The 16,120-nt window shown below is 41.4% G+C and overlaps 1 protein-coding gene and 1 pseudogene across 1 annotated transcript in view; both read right to left on the minus strand.

Moving 5' to 3' along the window:
- Positions 1-16,120, minus strand: part of LOC126281899 (semaphorin-2A-like) — a 1,266,817-nt gene that overhangs the window by 736,708 nt on the left and 513,989 nt on the right. The gene's annotated exons all lie outside the window — the stretch shown is intronic.
- On the minus strand, positions 9,489-9,606 carry LOC126282641 (5S ribosomal RNA; annotated as a pseudogene).

Genomic DNA, 16,120 nt, shown 5'->3' on the forward strand with positions numbered 1-16,120 from the left:
AACCTAAGGACATCACACACATCCATGCCCGAGGCAGGATTCGAACCTGTGACCGTAGCGGTCGCTCGGCTTCAGACTGTGGCGTCTAGAACCGCTCGGCCACCCTGGCTGGCGCTCAGTTTCATTTTTTTCTATCACGCTCAAATCTGTATGCGCTGTAACTGTTCGTGTCACATTTTTGACATGGTTTTCACATCTTCGAATATAGGATTTTTGAATAAGTTGGGATGATTTGAAGATGGGCCTCGGCCCGAAACTAGTCATTGAATGAATAAAAAAAATAAAATTTTCGTATTTTTGACTGGTTTTTCGTTGTACTGAGAAGTCATGTTTTGGCTTATCAGTGTAGTTTATTAAATACAGTCTAGGTATGACAAGAGGTATTCGAAATTTAATTTGTAGAATGTTTTCACATTTCTCACACAAACACTATCTGAGTTCAACGATGAGCATTTCTTGACAACAAACAAATCAAATTATATTAATTCATATCAAAAAGTGTGCCAACATACTTGAAAGAATGAGAGTATGTTTTCTGAGACTTAATTCAGTCCAACAGGAAACTGCATGTGAACTGATGTCAGTTGCATTTACAATCTGCACTTTAAATCTTTCACACGTATGTGTTTTTTGATAATGGAAAGTGAATTGTGTCCTGAATGAATTACTAGTGTACAGCTGTTTTAATTTCTGATTCTTACACACATTGCTTATGACGGTCAAAGATTAACCTATTAACAGAAGACCGTTTTACATTATGCATCCAGACTCGGTCCCGACTGCATACGCTTCTTTTCCTACACTGACAAATTCTTTGATGGGTTTAGCATTCAGTTCACCTTTAATTAATACAACCTCTTTTTGTTCACCATTGGAATATAGCATTCATTACTTACCGGAAAACTGAAATTATCAGACCTTGTGTGGAAGTCATTCCTCATATTTGGAGTTGTAATGCAATATATTACGGGGTCAGTGCTGTGTAGCACAGTTTTACATGATTTTCCAGAAATATGTTGGTACATATCCGTAATGAAAATCGATGAGAAGAATTTTCTAAGTATCCCATACAGTTATTCCTACAACTGTTTATCGAAGAGTACATTAAGCCTGTTCAGTTCAACAACAGCCAAAGTTTCGTTAAAAATAACACTCGTTTGAAAATTTGTTTGGCAGCAATGATACAACTGTCAAATATTTACCTTCTCAGGACGACTGTAGTCTTATTTTTCGCATCTGCTCCATATTTTGCGTGGTTTTCCCAAATGCAGTATTATTAATCAGTTTGAAAAAGTACTTTTCCAGGTCATTGTCTGGACTCACGAATTTTTGTACATTAATCTCAAATGATAAATTCGATGAATGTTTTTTAAATGGAGTTGATACGGTAAACATTCTTTCAGATTTATTTGGTAAATAACAAACAAGATCGAACATAATTGCTCTAGTGGACACTACTGCCTTACTGCCCCTTTAAACAACCTAGAGTTGTTTCATAACAGTAATACGCTGCAATTCCGCTTTAATAATTTTGAACAGAGCATCCAATGCCAACCACTACAGTGCAGTAGGATCCAGTTCACAGGGCTTAAGGTATTACCGTGAAAGTTTTCGAATATTTATCAGCAAGAAGTAGCGCGTCTATTTTCAAATATCAATGGAATGGTCTCCAAATGTTTTACACTCAGGTACACAACATACACTGCAATCTCTATTGTACTCTGCTTCTATTAGCGTTTCGCTCTTGATGATTTAAAAGTTTCAGCTGTGGAGAAATGATCTTGCAATAGATACGTTACATTGGTCACGTATTCACATACAGAACTATCCTTCTGATTTACTGGATGAAACTGAAGCATCAGGGAAAAATGTCCTTATTATCTTGAGTTCATCTGATTCCATGTATGATGCACAAATTTTGAACGAGCACCTCAAGAAATATTGTGAATCTGTAAATCGCAAATTTATATTGCAGTACCAACATCGGTGCAATATTGCAATACTTTTCATAAGAGCTTTACATTTTTCTAAATTATATGGCCGGCCGGAGTGGCCGTGCGGTTCTAGGCGTTACAGTCTGGAACCGAGCGACCGCTAGGTCGCAGGTTCGAATCCTGCCTCGGGCATGGATTTGTGTGATGTGTTTAGGTTAGTTATGTTTAATTAGTTCTAAGTCCTAGGCGACTGATGTCTTCAGACGTTAAGTCGCATAGTGCTCAGAGCCATTTGAACCATTTTTTAAATATTATATGGATGAAGGGAAACACAACCTTGATTTAATTTAACTTATTCATCATCATCTGTCACTTTTCGTTTGCATACGTTAGTGAACAATAAATGCTCCCAATAACTGCTCACATTGTGGAATATGATGGGGACTATATAATGAGGTCTGCAGTTCACAGTACAAGTGATGTTTTCTGTGTCTCGATATGAACTGGTAAAATGGAAACACTGTGTTCAATACTGCTTTCTTCAAACGGTTTTATGTCAAACGGTTGCTTTCAAACATAGCTGCCCTCTGCCGAGCGAAACCCTAACTCGCCATCAGTTACTTTTTATTTTGCAATGCAAAGTAATTCCCACTCTCACAATTTGATATAGTTGTTCAATGAACCCTCCCATGTAATCACTCCCTCTATACAATTTAATCCCGGAATATCCCTCATTATGTCCACAGTGTATGTAGTAGGCTGTACCGAATGGTTTATACAAATGTGCCTCATTGAAATACGAACCAAAGTCACTGCTAAGACTTCAGATTGCATCTTTTTCTAACCCTCATTCTACATCAGCAAATTTACAAATTTGATCTTCAGTTTCTCGATAAACTTGGTATATTTTACAAACATCTCATTGCCACTAGGCGTATTACTATTGTATAGTTTAAAATGTGTCCATCTAATTTTTTCTTTCGAATCAAAGCAGTACAGCCAGAATTCACGTAATATAACCGAATGCTGATAAGCTGTAACGGTACTAAGTGGTACACTTGAAAGGTTTTTTATGTAGTAGAAAAGTGTGTGTCTTTTACCAGCCTCCAACATCTATAGACTGGCATGTACTCGTGTCAGTGATGTGAGATAATTAACGGCTCAAATCGAAATTCTTTCTCGTCTCTCTTGTCATGACCATCCATTCGTAATCAAAATACTAAATGTTATGTTTTTCGAAAATGTGAACATGTTTTTCGAAAATGTGAACATGTTTCAGCTCACTATGAAATGTTATGATGGTGACGTTTAATTCTTTTGCATATGAAAAATGGGTAGATACATGTTGTGTGTTCCAGGTTACAAGATATAAACCCTCCAAAATTCAATACTTAAACCAGGTTTTGTCATAAGTATCAACATTATTATCACGTCAGTTTTATTTGCTACCACATTTGGCTGTTTCACATATAGTTCTGTGTATAACCCTTTGTATTCATTGGTCTTGACGTACAATTTTAATATTTGTTGCAAAGTACAGCCGGGATCACTTCCTTGAATTAACCAAGTACCATTATCATCTTATCAGACTTTAATCAAGTACCCAAAATCACTAATTTGGGATGGCATTAAACTCTCAGTCTTTGTACTGAAATGGATTTGTTTTATCTTCACCTTACAAGGGCAAGACAATCTTCCAGAGAAGTGAACACCTGACTTTAAGAAGCTTGTTGATTAGACCATTTCTGTTCTCAAAAATGTGAAAACATACTTCGAAGAAATACTTATGCTCATTAAACGGAAACCATTTGTCTATCACACTGGTATATATTCGACTTTTAAATGCAGGCTTTACAGCAAGCCATGTGAGATCATTAATAACATATAATTTTAAACGTATGTTTACCTACCTGTTAACCCACTATTCCTAATGCAATAATTACAATAATATTACTACGTTAGTCACATAGTCGATGATGTCCATTATGTTCAACATTCCAAGAACCTTTGACCTTTTTTTCTTCCTCAACTACTGCAGATCCTCTGCTGCCCAATGGAGGGGTACTAGACTGCGGTCGCTCGCAGATTATCTACTGTCGTCCATTTTGAAGTTTTATTTGCGTTACGGAAATGTGCAGTTGGTGTGATACAACATGTGAAATATCTCGCCAAAATCCAGAATTTGTAGTAAGCTTTGTGTTGCTAAATTGCTGAAAATATGGCATCGCTGCCATAGATGCTACAGATATTGGTTTATTAAGGAAATACAGTCTGTAAACTTTCTTTGAGAGCCTTGGTACCATAGTTACGATCAGTAAGTGTCGCAGACTTCCTTGAAAGTTCGTTCTTGTACACAAGTGCAACATAACTACAGTTATAGGAAAGATAAAAGGTAATATATTATGCGATAAAGTCGATGATATGTTTATGGTGTATAACACGATGCATTGCTCTTATTCCCCACAGAACGGTGCTTGATCAGGTGATGCAAGCTTGTTTTTGTACATCCAGCAACATAGGCTGACTTAGAGGAACTGTCGGTTACTACCTCATTGTCTATCTAGAACGTTATTTTATCCACATAGTGTTTTGCAATGTTATCCAACAACGATACAGACAATTTAGACGTGTAAATCACTCTGTAGCACGTAATGTAAGGGTTAACAGTGATGTTTTAGGTATACAGTGTATCTTAACCTATAAGTTACACAAAAACGTACTTTTCCTATGATCAAATGTCTTTGATACGTGACAAAGACATTTTAGACGCAGAACTTCAGCAAGTTTCACCAGTATTGTCAAGACTTTTTACGCATATTTGATAAATAAGACAGACTTCCAGACATGGAAATAACAGTCCCATTTGAGATAAATATGGTGTGTGCTGCTGACGAAGCGTAAGTATTGTTGAAATCTTAGACGTGGAAATAAAATGCTGTAAGTCACACCTGTATCGTCAATAACCATCACCATCACCACCAGTCCTGAACATTATTTAGCATATCTGGGATGTCTTGCAACGTGCTGTTCAGAATAGATCTCACTCCCTCGTACTCTTACGGATTTATGGATAACCGTGCACAGCATCTCCGAGGTAGCATTGAAATACGGGACTTTCCGGCACCACCACCACCAGTCCTGAACATTATTTAGCATATCTGGGATGCCTTGCAACGTGCTGTTCAGAAGAGATCTCACTCCCTCGTACTCTTACGGATTTATGGACAACCGTGCAGGGTTCAATGTGTGTGTGTGTGTGTGTGTGTGTGTGTGTGTGTGTGTGCGTAAGTGCAGGTTCTCTGTATCGAACAGTCTTCCCACAAACATGTCACATAATTTAGTACGTGACGTTTTCTGCATGGTTGTTAACTTCCCAGGCTAAAGTAAGCATTACTGTCTTACTTTTGCACATGTACTTGGATGTACCACATAACCTAAAAACATGTCACTTGTAATAGCTATAAATATTAGTACGCAAATGCCGTAAATACTGATGTAATGCTGATCAGGACACTCGTGATCAGTCACCACCAGAAATATGTTCACTTATACCTGTTAAACAGAACTGAGTCTGGTTGCTGCTCACAAGCTTTTCGCTTCTCTCTTCCCTGCATTAGGTGACCCACACATTTGACGATTTGGCTGCGGCACCAGGTACAGTATCGTGTGAGTACTGTATTGTCTATTGAACCGGGGACCTACAATCGACGGAGAGGCTTCGCCCCGCCGTAGCCCTCAGTGATTCACAACCCCACAACAGGCCACAGCAGTCCAACCACCCCAACGACGCCCCATACCGAACCCATGGTTATTCTACGGTTCGGCCGCAAGTGGACCACTCCGGGAACGGCTCATCCCAGACTAGTGTTACTCCAAATGTTTGCATGGTAGAGTAACTACGATGTACGTGTAGCTCGAGACAGCGTTTGCACAGCAATCGCTGACATACTGTAAGTGAGGCGGAATAAGGGGAGCCAGCCAGCATTCGCCGAGGCTGATGGAAAACCGCCTTAGAAACCATCCAGAGGCTGGCCGGCACACCGAATCTCGACACTAATTCGCCGGGCGGGTTCCTGCCGGGGACCAGCAGGCCTTCCCTCTCGGAAAAAAGCGCGTTAGATCGCGCAGTTAGCCAGGCGGGCAGGTACAGTATGGTACTTATACACAACGAAAAAATGTTCCAGAAGCCTTGTTGTTGTTGTGGTCTTCAGTCCTGAGACTGGTTTGATGCTACTCTATCCTGTGTAAGCTTCTTCATCTCCCAGTACTTACTGCAACCTACATCCTTCCGAATCTGCTTAGTGTATTCATCTCTTGGTCTCCCTCTACGATTTTTAGCCTCCACGCTGCCCTCCAATGCTAAATTTGTGATCCCTTGATGCCTCAAAACGTGTCCTACCAACCGGTCCCTTCTTTTTGTCAAGTTGTGCTACAAACTCCTCTTCTCCCCAACTCTATTCAATATCTCCTCATTAGTTATGTGATCTACCCATCTAATCTTCAGCATTCTTCTGTAGCACCACATTTCGAAAGCTTCTATTCTCTTCTTGTCCAAACTAGTTATCGTCAATGTTTCACTTCCATACAAGGCTACACTCCATACAAATACTTTCAGGAACGACTTCCTGACATTTAAATCTATACTCGATGTTAACAAATTTCTCTTCTTGAGAAACGATTTCCTTGCCATTGCCGGTCTGCATTTCATATCCTCTCTACTTCGACTATCATCAGTTATTTTACTCCCTAAATAGAAAAATCCTTTACTACTTTAAGTGTCTCATTTCCTAATCTAATTCCCTCAGCATCACCCGAATTAATTTGACTGCATTCCATTATCCTCGTTTTGCTTTTGTTGATGTTTATCTTATATCCTCCTTTCAAGACACTGTCCATTCCGTTCAACTGCTCTTCCAAGTCCTTTGCTGTCTCTGACAGAATTACAATGTCATCGGCGAACCTCAAAATGTTTATTTCTTCTCCATGGATTTTAATACCTACTCCGAATTTTTCTTTTGTTTCCTTTACTGCTTGCTCAATATACACATTGAATAACATCGGGGAGAGGCTACAACCCTGTCGCACTCCCTTTCCAACCACTGCTTCCCTTTCATGCCCCTCGACTCTTATAACTGCCAGCTGATTTCTGTACAAATTGTAAATAGCCTTACGCTCCCTGTATTTGACCCTGCCACCTTCAGAATTTGAAAGAGAGTATTCCAGTTAACATTGTCAAAAGCTTTCTCCAAGTCTACAAATGCTAGAAACGTAGGTTTTCCTTTTCTTAATCTTTCTTCTAAGATAAGTCGTAAGGTTAGTATTGCCTCACGTGTTCAAACATTTCTACGGAATCCAAACTGATCTTCCCCGACGTCCGCTTCTACAAGTTTTTCCATTCGTCTGTAAAGAATTCGCGTTAGTATTTTGCAGCTGTGACTTATTAAACTGATGGTTCGGTAATTTTCACATCTGTCAACACCTGATTTCTTTGGGATTGGAATTATTATATTCTTCCTGAAGTCTGAGGTTACCGTAATTGATAAGATGATATGCTACGTCTGTCTTGCAGTATATGTCACTGGACTTGGATGATGATATCCACGACGCTGTAGCGCTTACTAAAACATTCTGTGGCGAAATGTACTGGTCTTCTTTGAACCTTCTCTATCTTCTTCATCACTACCAGCTGACGAGCAGTACTCAAGCACCGGCCAGACGACAGTTTTATAACTTACCAACATCGGAGATGGATTGCACTTCCTGAGAATACTTTCGCTGAACCTCAGTGTGGTATCTGTCATTTCCGCGATGAGGTTTGTTCGTGTATTCCACTGATTACCACGCTGTAAGCACACACTTATGTAAGTTCCTGCTTCCAGCGACTGTTCTGCAGCCGCGTGGTGATAGAATAATGGCTCATTTCTCATTGTTCACAGTGCTATCTCTCCCACATAATTCAATACAGATAGTACTTTTCTACATAGCGTAAGTAATCATTTAGCAACATGTCGAACACTTACACTGACGAGGCAAAACATTACTAGCTTGTTGGTCCATTTTCAGAATTCACTACTTCAGCGAATGGTAAAGAGTCACAATTCGTTCTTCAGTAAACGGGGAGTCGACATCAAAAATTCAACGCTTGTGGTACAGTGGTTGGCCAAAAATCTGGAAAAACCGCAAGAAATGCAGGTGCTAACCAAACGTGCAGGTGGCGCTGTTGTATTAGACCACAAACAGCACCTATGTAATGTTCTCAGTATTTTGCAAGTGTCAGTCGGGGTCAGAACAGTGTTCTGTGTAGTAAATGGAAATGCCGTGTGGCTGGGGCCTCCCGTCGGATTGACGGTTCGCCTGGTGCGAGTCTTTCCGAGTTGACGCCACTTTGGCGACTTGGGTGTCGATGGGAATGAAATGATGCTGATAAGGACAACACAACAACCTGAGCGGAGAAAACCTCCGACCCAGCCGGGAATCGAACCCGGCCCGTTAGTCCTGACATTCCGTGGCGCTGACCTCTCAGCTACCAGGGGCGGACTTCTGTGTAGTGGTGAGTGCTCCGTGTCAGTGTTAAGTGAGTTCGCACGTGGGAAAATTGTTGTTGATCGAGCAGTTTATGCTTCCGCAACCAAGGAAGCCAAAGTGTTTGCTGTTTAATGAGGCACCGCATCGAAGATTTATACCGCGTCCAGGCGAAACGCAATAACATTATCCAGTAAGTCACGACGCGGACGAATGTGTGTGTTTTGAGTGGACGCGATGAACGGTCATTGAAGAAAATTGTGACGTAACATCAGAGGACGACTGGTGCAGGAGTCACTGCAGAACTGAGCGACCCCGCCAACACAAAGACAACATGAAGGGAGCTCCATGAACTGGAAATTCCAGTGCGAGTTGAAATTCCAGAAACACGCGTGAGTGACGTATGCGCCCGTCACAGGAGAATCTGGCGCCGAAGGAGAAAATGTGGACTACGGAGCAATGGAAGAAACTCATTTGCCAGGGTAAGTCTTGTTTCACACTGTTGCCAACTTCCGTCCGAGCTTACGTCCCATGGAAGAAACATGGCGGTGATTTGGGCAAAAAAATCAAATGGCTCTGAGCACTATGGGACTTAACTGCTGTCGTCATCAGTCCCCTACAACTCAGAACTACTTAAACGTAACTAACCTAAGGACATCACACACATCCATGCCCGAGGCAGGATTCGAACCTGCGACCGTAGCGGTCGCGCGGTTCCAGACTGTAGCGCCTAGAACCGCTCGGTCACTACGGCCTGCTGGTTTGGGCGCCCATATATGAGCCGCATAACTACTCCGCAAGGTCACATTACTGCCAAAACTTAAAAAGTAAAACTTCACCAGAAGAGGCCGTGAAGGCCCAGCGGTACCGACAGATCGCCGTGTCATCCTCAGCGCACTGGATGTAGATATGCTGGGGCATGTGGTCAACACACCGCTCTCCCTGCCATATGTCAGTTTTCGAAATCGGAGCCGGTATTTTGCGATCAAGTAGCTCCCCAGTTTACCTCACAAGGGCTGAGTGAACCCCACTTGCCAACTGCGCTCGACAGACCGGATGGTCACCCATCCGAGTGCTAGCCCAGCCCGACAGCGCTTAACTGCGGTGATCTGACGGGAACCGGTGTTGCCATTGTGGCAAGGCTGTTGGCTTATGTGACCATTTCGGCAGTTCTTGTCCGTCTCACTGTACAGTGTTTGCTCCCCAATGGTGACCCTGTGTTCTAAGACGACAGCTGTTCATACAGGTCACATCGTTCAGGTCTTGTTTTGGCGGCACGAAGAGCCTTTCTGGTCTGCTTCGGAGGGTTGGTGATCGCTGTAGACCTACACTTCGTTTCCTGAACTTGCTTTTTTTGCAGAAGAATGGTGAAAGATTCCGTTGACTCCCATACAGTATCTGTATTTATCCAGTCCGAGACGGCTAAAGACTATTTTGTTGCCAATGGTTTCCTCCACCGTAGTACGTTGATAATGTGTTTTTGGCGTTTCCATGTACCTCATACAGCCCCATGCTCCAAGCATGATGCATGAGTTCCATTTTCTACTGAACCACTTTTTTGTTTTTGAATAACATTATGGACATTGAAGGGCCATATAATACGGGAGGCACAGAGCTGCGTCCTTTCAATTTGCCGGTAACCACCTAGGGTAGAAAGCTCGAGTTCAGAAGCCACGGAGGTTTTCCCTGAAAACATGCAATAGGATCTTTGCACAGTCTTGAGATTTATTGTGTCCTCAACTAACTTCTACATCTTCTCTATGTAGGCGTCTGTCTGCAGTGTACCTGTGTAATTACCTTTGTCTACCTCATGACATCGCACAGGAAAACAGACGTGAACCATGCCGTGCGCTAACAAGATTCCGCCCTCAATAATGCAACATTTCCTCGTCTGAGAGGGCTTGCAGTTCGTAATCTCCAGAACGATTCTCAGATGGTGGCTCTTCCCTGAGACAAAAATAACTCCTTTGATGTGCTGCCGAAAGGTGATGGAATGCCTCTAGGTATGCTGCACAGTTTTGGAGGTAACAGCGTTTGACACGTTCTACGGAAGCGCAGTTCTGCGTTTAAACCAAGTAATTTACGATCTACATGTGGATGTATCGACCGAGTGTTGCACAAGGCTTACAGTAATGTGTGAGATGTGTGCTCTGTTTCATTTTGCCCATATCCTCAGGCCAAAATGATTGTGAATCGATGTTCATTATGGCTCCTCCTTTGTAACTAAATCATTCATATAAGGAAACTTTTAAGAGCTGTAGTACGTCGCAATGACTCCGTATCTTGAAAATTAATCCCTGTGTCAATGATGACATCACCAAAATACTTATAAGTAGTTGTCAAAATGGCTCTGAGCACTATGGGACTTAGCATCTGAGGTCATCAGTCCCCTAGACTTAGAACTACTCAAAACCTAACTAACCTAAGGACATCACACACATCTATGCTCGAGGCAGGATTCAAAACTGCAACCGTAGCGGTCGCGCGGTTCCAGACTGAAGCACGTAGAACCGCTCGGCCACTCGGGCAGGGAAGTAGTTGTCGTTGTTAACAATAGGAATGAAATACTTTTCTATGGTACTGTTATCAACGTAAAGACCAACTTATGCTCACTACCGCGTTCTAGAGTAATGCGTTTACAAAATTGTTCAGACTCTTACAATGAGAGATGAGCACCGTCAAGCAATGGAAACAGAACTGCGTATAGACAGTTCCTTTGATGTGATGATACTGACACAAAAAGTGTGACTCCACAGTCCGGTGAACGGTGTCACAGAACAAAGAACACATAAAAAATAAGAAATGAAAACTGCAGTTGAATCTCAGTAACCTGATATTCGGTCATTAGAAACTCTCAGTTATTTAAATTTTTTCCAGATCCCTGACATATTCGATATATTAAAAAACAACTACATGCGGTTTGGTGTCCTCGGTAATTTGAAGTTGTAGTGATCAGGACGTCTCAGCAAAACTTTACAATATGAACTTTGGGATCCCTAATTCTTTATAATTTTATGTCCCCTACTTCTGTGATTCCCAGAATAGACTCAGACGATGTGTCATTTGTTTCTCATGTCTATGCCACATTCACTGTGCAGTCTGATTTAATTCTGTGTTGTACTCAATTGGTGTTTCTCGAAATTGTACAGCGTCGTAAGTTCAAGAAGACACAAGTGTTCTCCTGTTACTGAAAAAAAGCTTTTATTGAATCTGTGGGGAGTGGTATTTCCAAAAAATATTTTACAAATAGCTGACTATCTTACCATCTAAACAGTTGCGATAATTTTAAAAAAATAAGTATCGAGTCACCGAAAGTGCTTCAGACACAGGAAGAAGAAGGTCATGTGAGGGCGTATTTGAGAACTATTTGCTGAAGTGGATAAATCAGTGTAAGAATAAAACGTTCCCATGTTTGGTTTCACGGTTACATGTTGCAGGAAAAAGGAATTGAAGGATTTTTGGAAAGTGAAAGGTGGCTCTCAAATTATAAAGAAACGTCACGCCATCACGTTAAAAAGAAGTCTGCGGAGAGATTTCCAGCATTGACAGTTTCCTTTGTCTGGAATAGATTAATGAACTAAAACACCCCTTTAGAACTGCTGCGTCGGACGGAACATATTCAACACAGTCAAAATCGAGCTTTTTTTTATATACATAAATGTCTTCCTGATCTCACTGTAGCATTCAAAGACGAAAAGTGTCATGGTAAAAAACTGAGCAATGACAGAATAACAGCCCTTTTAGCCTGTAACATGGACGGATCTTAGAAGCTGAAACCATTCACAGTAGAGAAATCTGCGAAACCAGCCTGTTTCCGGGAAGTAATATTGCCTCCTATAACTTATCACTAGGGCAAAAAAACTTGGAGAACGTCATAATCATTTACTGACTGGCTGACCTCGGCAAACAGCGATATGAAAGACGAGAAACGGAAAATTCTACTGTTTTTGGACAACCAAACTACTACAGTTAGATTACGGTAACAGATTTTTCCCACCGAATACGAAATCAAGATTGCAAGCATTGGGCCACGGCATAATACACAATTTTACAAATCTCTACCGCAAATAAATTGTTCCACTTGTGCTGGATAACAATGAAAACCGTAAGAAGGAAAACCACAGTCGAATTTTGGTTCTTAGTCGGAGGAGGCTGGGAAGACGGGGGACAAGGGCTGAGCTCACATGTTCTATCGCCAAATTATAAATTGTAAAAAGAACGTGTTTTCTTAATCTATTGTAATACCAATTACAATAGCGAGAAAATTTTCGGGAGTGTTAAGCCCGAAAGGTATGGTGCAAGGAATTTGTTTTTTCCTTTTTTAATCTTTGAGAAGAATTCTCTGTAGTTCTGGGGGAGGAAGGGAGGGGGGGGGGGGAGTTTAGGAAGGAGTGCTGAAGCACCATAACAACACCCACTCCCCAACTCCGGGAGTCACCTCTGATGCGAACATAACAGTTTTGACCACTATAAACATGACTGATAAGGCTGCTTCAGAAAGTTCGTGTTTATAATGCAAGGAGAAAACGCGGAACAGCCATTAAGGTCACGAGAATTAATAAATTCAACATCATCAGACTTAGAACGAGGACGTCTAGCCAGCTGTGGTCAGTTAACCTTGAGAATTTCGTTTGTGTTGACGATGATATCGTCGCCAATGATGTTCTAAGCGATACTGAACTGTTGGTTTGTCAGGACGAGGACAAGGAAGATATCGAGGAACAACTGCCAACTCCAGTCACATAGACAGAGGTATGGTCATCTGTTCATATCCTACATTCCTAAGCCCTAAGAACGGAAACGAGTGAAGCCTTTTTTTTTCTCAGTTCTGATCGCCACTGAAAACTCGCTATACAACGCTAGATGTAAATCGCTCTCAAAAAAATATATAAATAAATAAATAAATAAATAAGATAACCAACCGTTTTTCAAAATACGGTGCAACATTTTAATTCAGGTATTTTCATGTACAGCATGTATGCAAATGTATATATACTGCACATTATTGAAATGAAGTTGAATGTACATACTAATGTAATATGTATACAGGGTGGTCCATTGATAGTGACTGGGCCAATTATCTCACGAAAGAAGCATCAAACGAAAAAACTACAAAGAACGAAACTCGTCTAGCTTGAAGGGGAAACCAGATGGCGCTATGGTTGGCCCACTAGATGGCACTGCCATAGGTCAAACGGGTATCAATAGCGTTTATTTTCTTAAGGAACCCCTATTTTTATTACATTTTCGTGTAGTATGTAAATAAATATGAATGTTTTAGTTGGACCATTTTTTTCGCTTTGTGATAGATGACGCTGTAATAGTCACAAACGTATAAGTACGCGGTATCACGTAACATTCCGCCAGTAACAACGGTATTTGCTTCTTCGTGATACATTACCCGTGTTAAAATGGACCGTTTATCAATTGCGGAAGAGGTCGATATCGTGTTGATGTATAGCTATTGTGACCAAAATGCCCTAGGGGAGTGTGCTATATATGCTGCTCGGTATCCTGGACGACATCATCCGAGTGTCTGGACCGTTCGCCGGATAGTCACGTTGTTTAAGGAAACAGGAAGTGTTCAGCCACATGTGAAACGTCAACCACGACCTGCAACAAATGATGATGCCCAAATAGGTGTTTTAGTTGCTGTCGCAGCTAATCCGCACATCATTAGCAGACAAACTGCGCGAGAATCGGGAATCTCAAAAACGTCGGTATTGAGAATGCTACATCAACATCGATTGCACCCGTACCATATTTCTATGCACCCGGAATTGCTTGGCGCGACTTTGAAACGTCGTGTACAGTTCTGCCACTGGGCACAAGAGAAATTACATGACGATGACAGATTTTTTGCACGCATTCTATTTAGCGACGAAGCGTCATTCACCAACAGCGGTAACGTAAACCGGCATAATATGCACTGTTGATCAACGGAAAATCCACGATGGCTGCGACAAGTGGAACATCAGCTACCTTGCGGCATTATGGGAGGAACGATTACTGGCCCCCATTTTATCGATGGCAAGCTAGATGGTGGAATGTATGCTGATTTCCTACGTAATGTTCTAACGATGTTACTACAAGATGTCTCACCGCATGACAGAATGGCGATGTACTTCCACCATGATGGACGTCCGGCACATAGCTCGCGTGCGGTTGAAGCGGTATTGAATAGCATATTTCACGACAGGTGGATTGCTCGTCGAAGCACCATACCATGGCCCGCACGTTCATCGGATATGATGTCCCCGAATTTCTTTCTGTGGGGAAAGTTGAAGGATATTTGCTAAAGTGATCCACCGACAACGCCTGACAACATGCGTCAGCGCATTGTCAATGCATGTGCGAACATTACGGAAGGCGAACTACTCGCTGTTGAGAGGAATGTCGTTACACGTATTGCCAAATGCATTGAGGTTGACGGACATCATTTCGAGCATTTATTGCATTAATGTACCATTTACAGGTACTCACACTGTAACAGCATGCGTTCTCAGAAACGAAAAGTTCACAAAGGTACATATATCACATTGGAACAACCGAAATAAAATGTTCAAACGTACCTACGTTCTGTATTTTAATTTAAAAAACTTACCTGTTACCAACTGTTGGTCTAAAATTGTGAGCCATATGACTCTTACAGCGCCATCTACCAAAAAGCGAAAAAAGTGGTCCAACTTAAACATTCATATTTCTTTACGCACTACACGAATAGGTAATAAAAATGGGGGTTCCTAATTTTTTAAAAAAAAAGTTGATATCGGTTTTTCCCTGTGGCAGCGCCATCTAGCGGGCCAACCATAGCGCCATCTGGTTTACCCCTTCAAGCTAGACAAGTTTCGTTGTTTGTAGTTTTTTAGTTTGACGCTTATTTTGTAACATATTTGGCCCGGTCACGATCAATTGATCACCCTGTATACTACAAAGTACCTCAGTCAAACTTCCGCTTTTTGGAATTTTTTCTTCCATCTCTATCGATAACTTGAACTGCTATTGTTTTTAACTCGGAAATTTCAGCCTTTTTCTTGTTTCAAATTATCGGGAGTCGGCTCTACTTTCAAATCACTTTTCATTGAACATGTGTCAAACATGGTAGATGTGTCAAAAACTACTGCAAACTCTCAGCTAACGAGACTTATTTCGCAATCTAGATTGAAGCGTTGATGTCGAATGTCTATGGATGTATATCGAAATACTGTTCAGGCTGGTGTACCTCGGTGCTGTAATGCTGGCTCACTCTATTCAAAGTCGAACAGGTAGCACCAGCGCAAAAGAGATGTACGAAAATAGCCTGCACGCGATTGGAATTTCTTATAGCTTCTTTATTACCCCACCGTGAAAGCATTTTAATTGAACGAAAAGGTTACGCTGACGGTGAATGCTTTGAAGTCTAGCTTCTGTCGTAACAAAGAACGCAGAGCTTTCTAGTGGTGAACTAGGGCGCATGCACAAACAGCCGCCTCCCCTAGACTAGAGCTACGAAATTTATCGTTCATTAATATGGACGGAACTGGATCATAACGAAACCCGAATTCTCATGAATACGTTATTTCATAATAAAAGGCTTACCACATATTCGTAGACATGAGAATTTTAACGAGTTCATTAATATACATCGTGCAGACCTTAAAATAACAGAACATTGCTTAGGGGTA

This window comes from Schistocerca gregaria, chromosome 7 (assembly GCF_023897955.1).
Source record: "Schistocerca gregaria isolate iqSchGreg1 chromosome 7, iqSchGreg1.2, whole genome shotgun sequence".
NCBI lineage: Eukaryota > Metazoa > Arthropoda > Insecta > Orthoptera > Acrididae > Schistocerca > Schistocerca gregaria.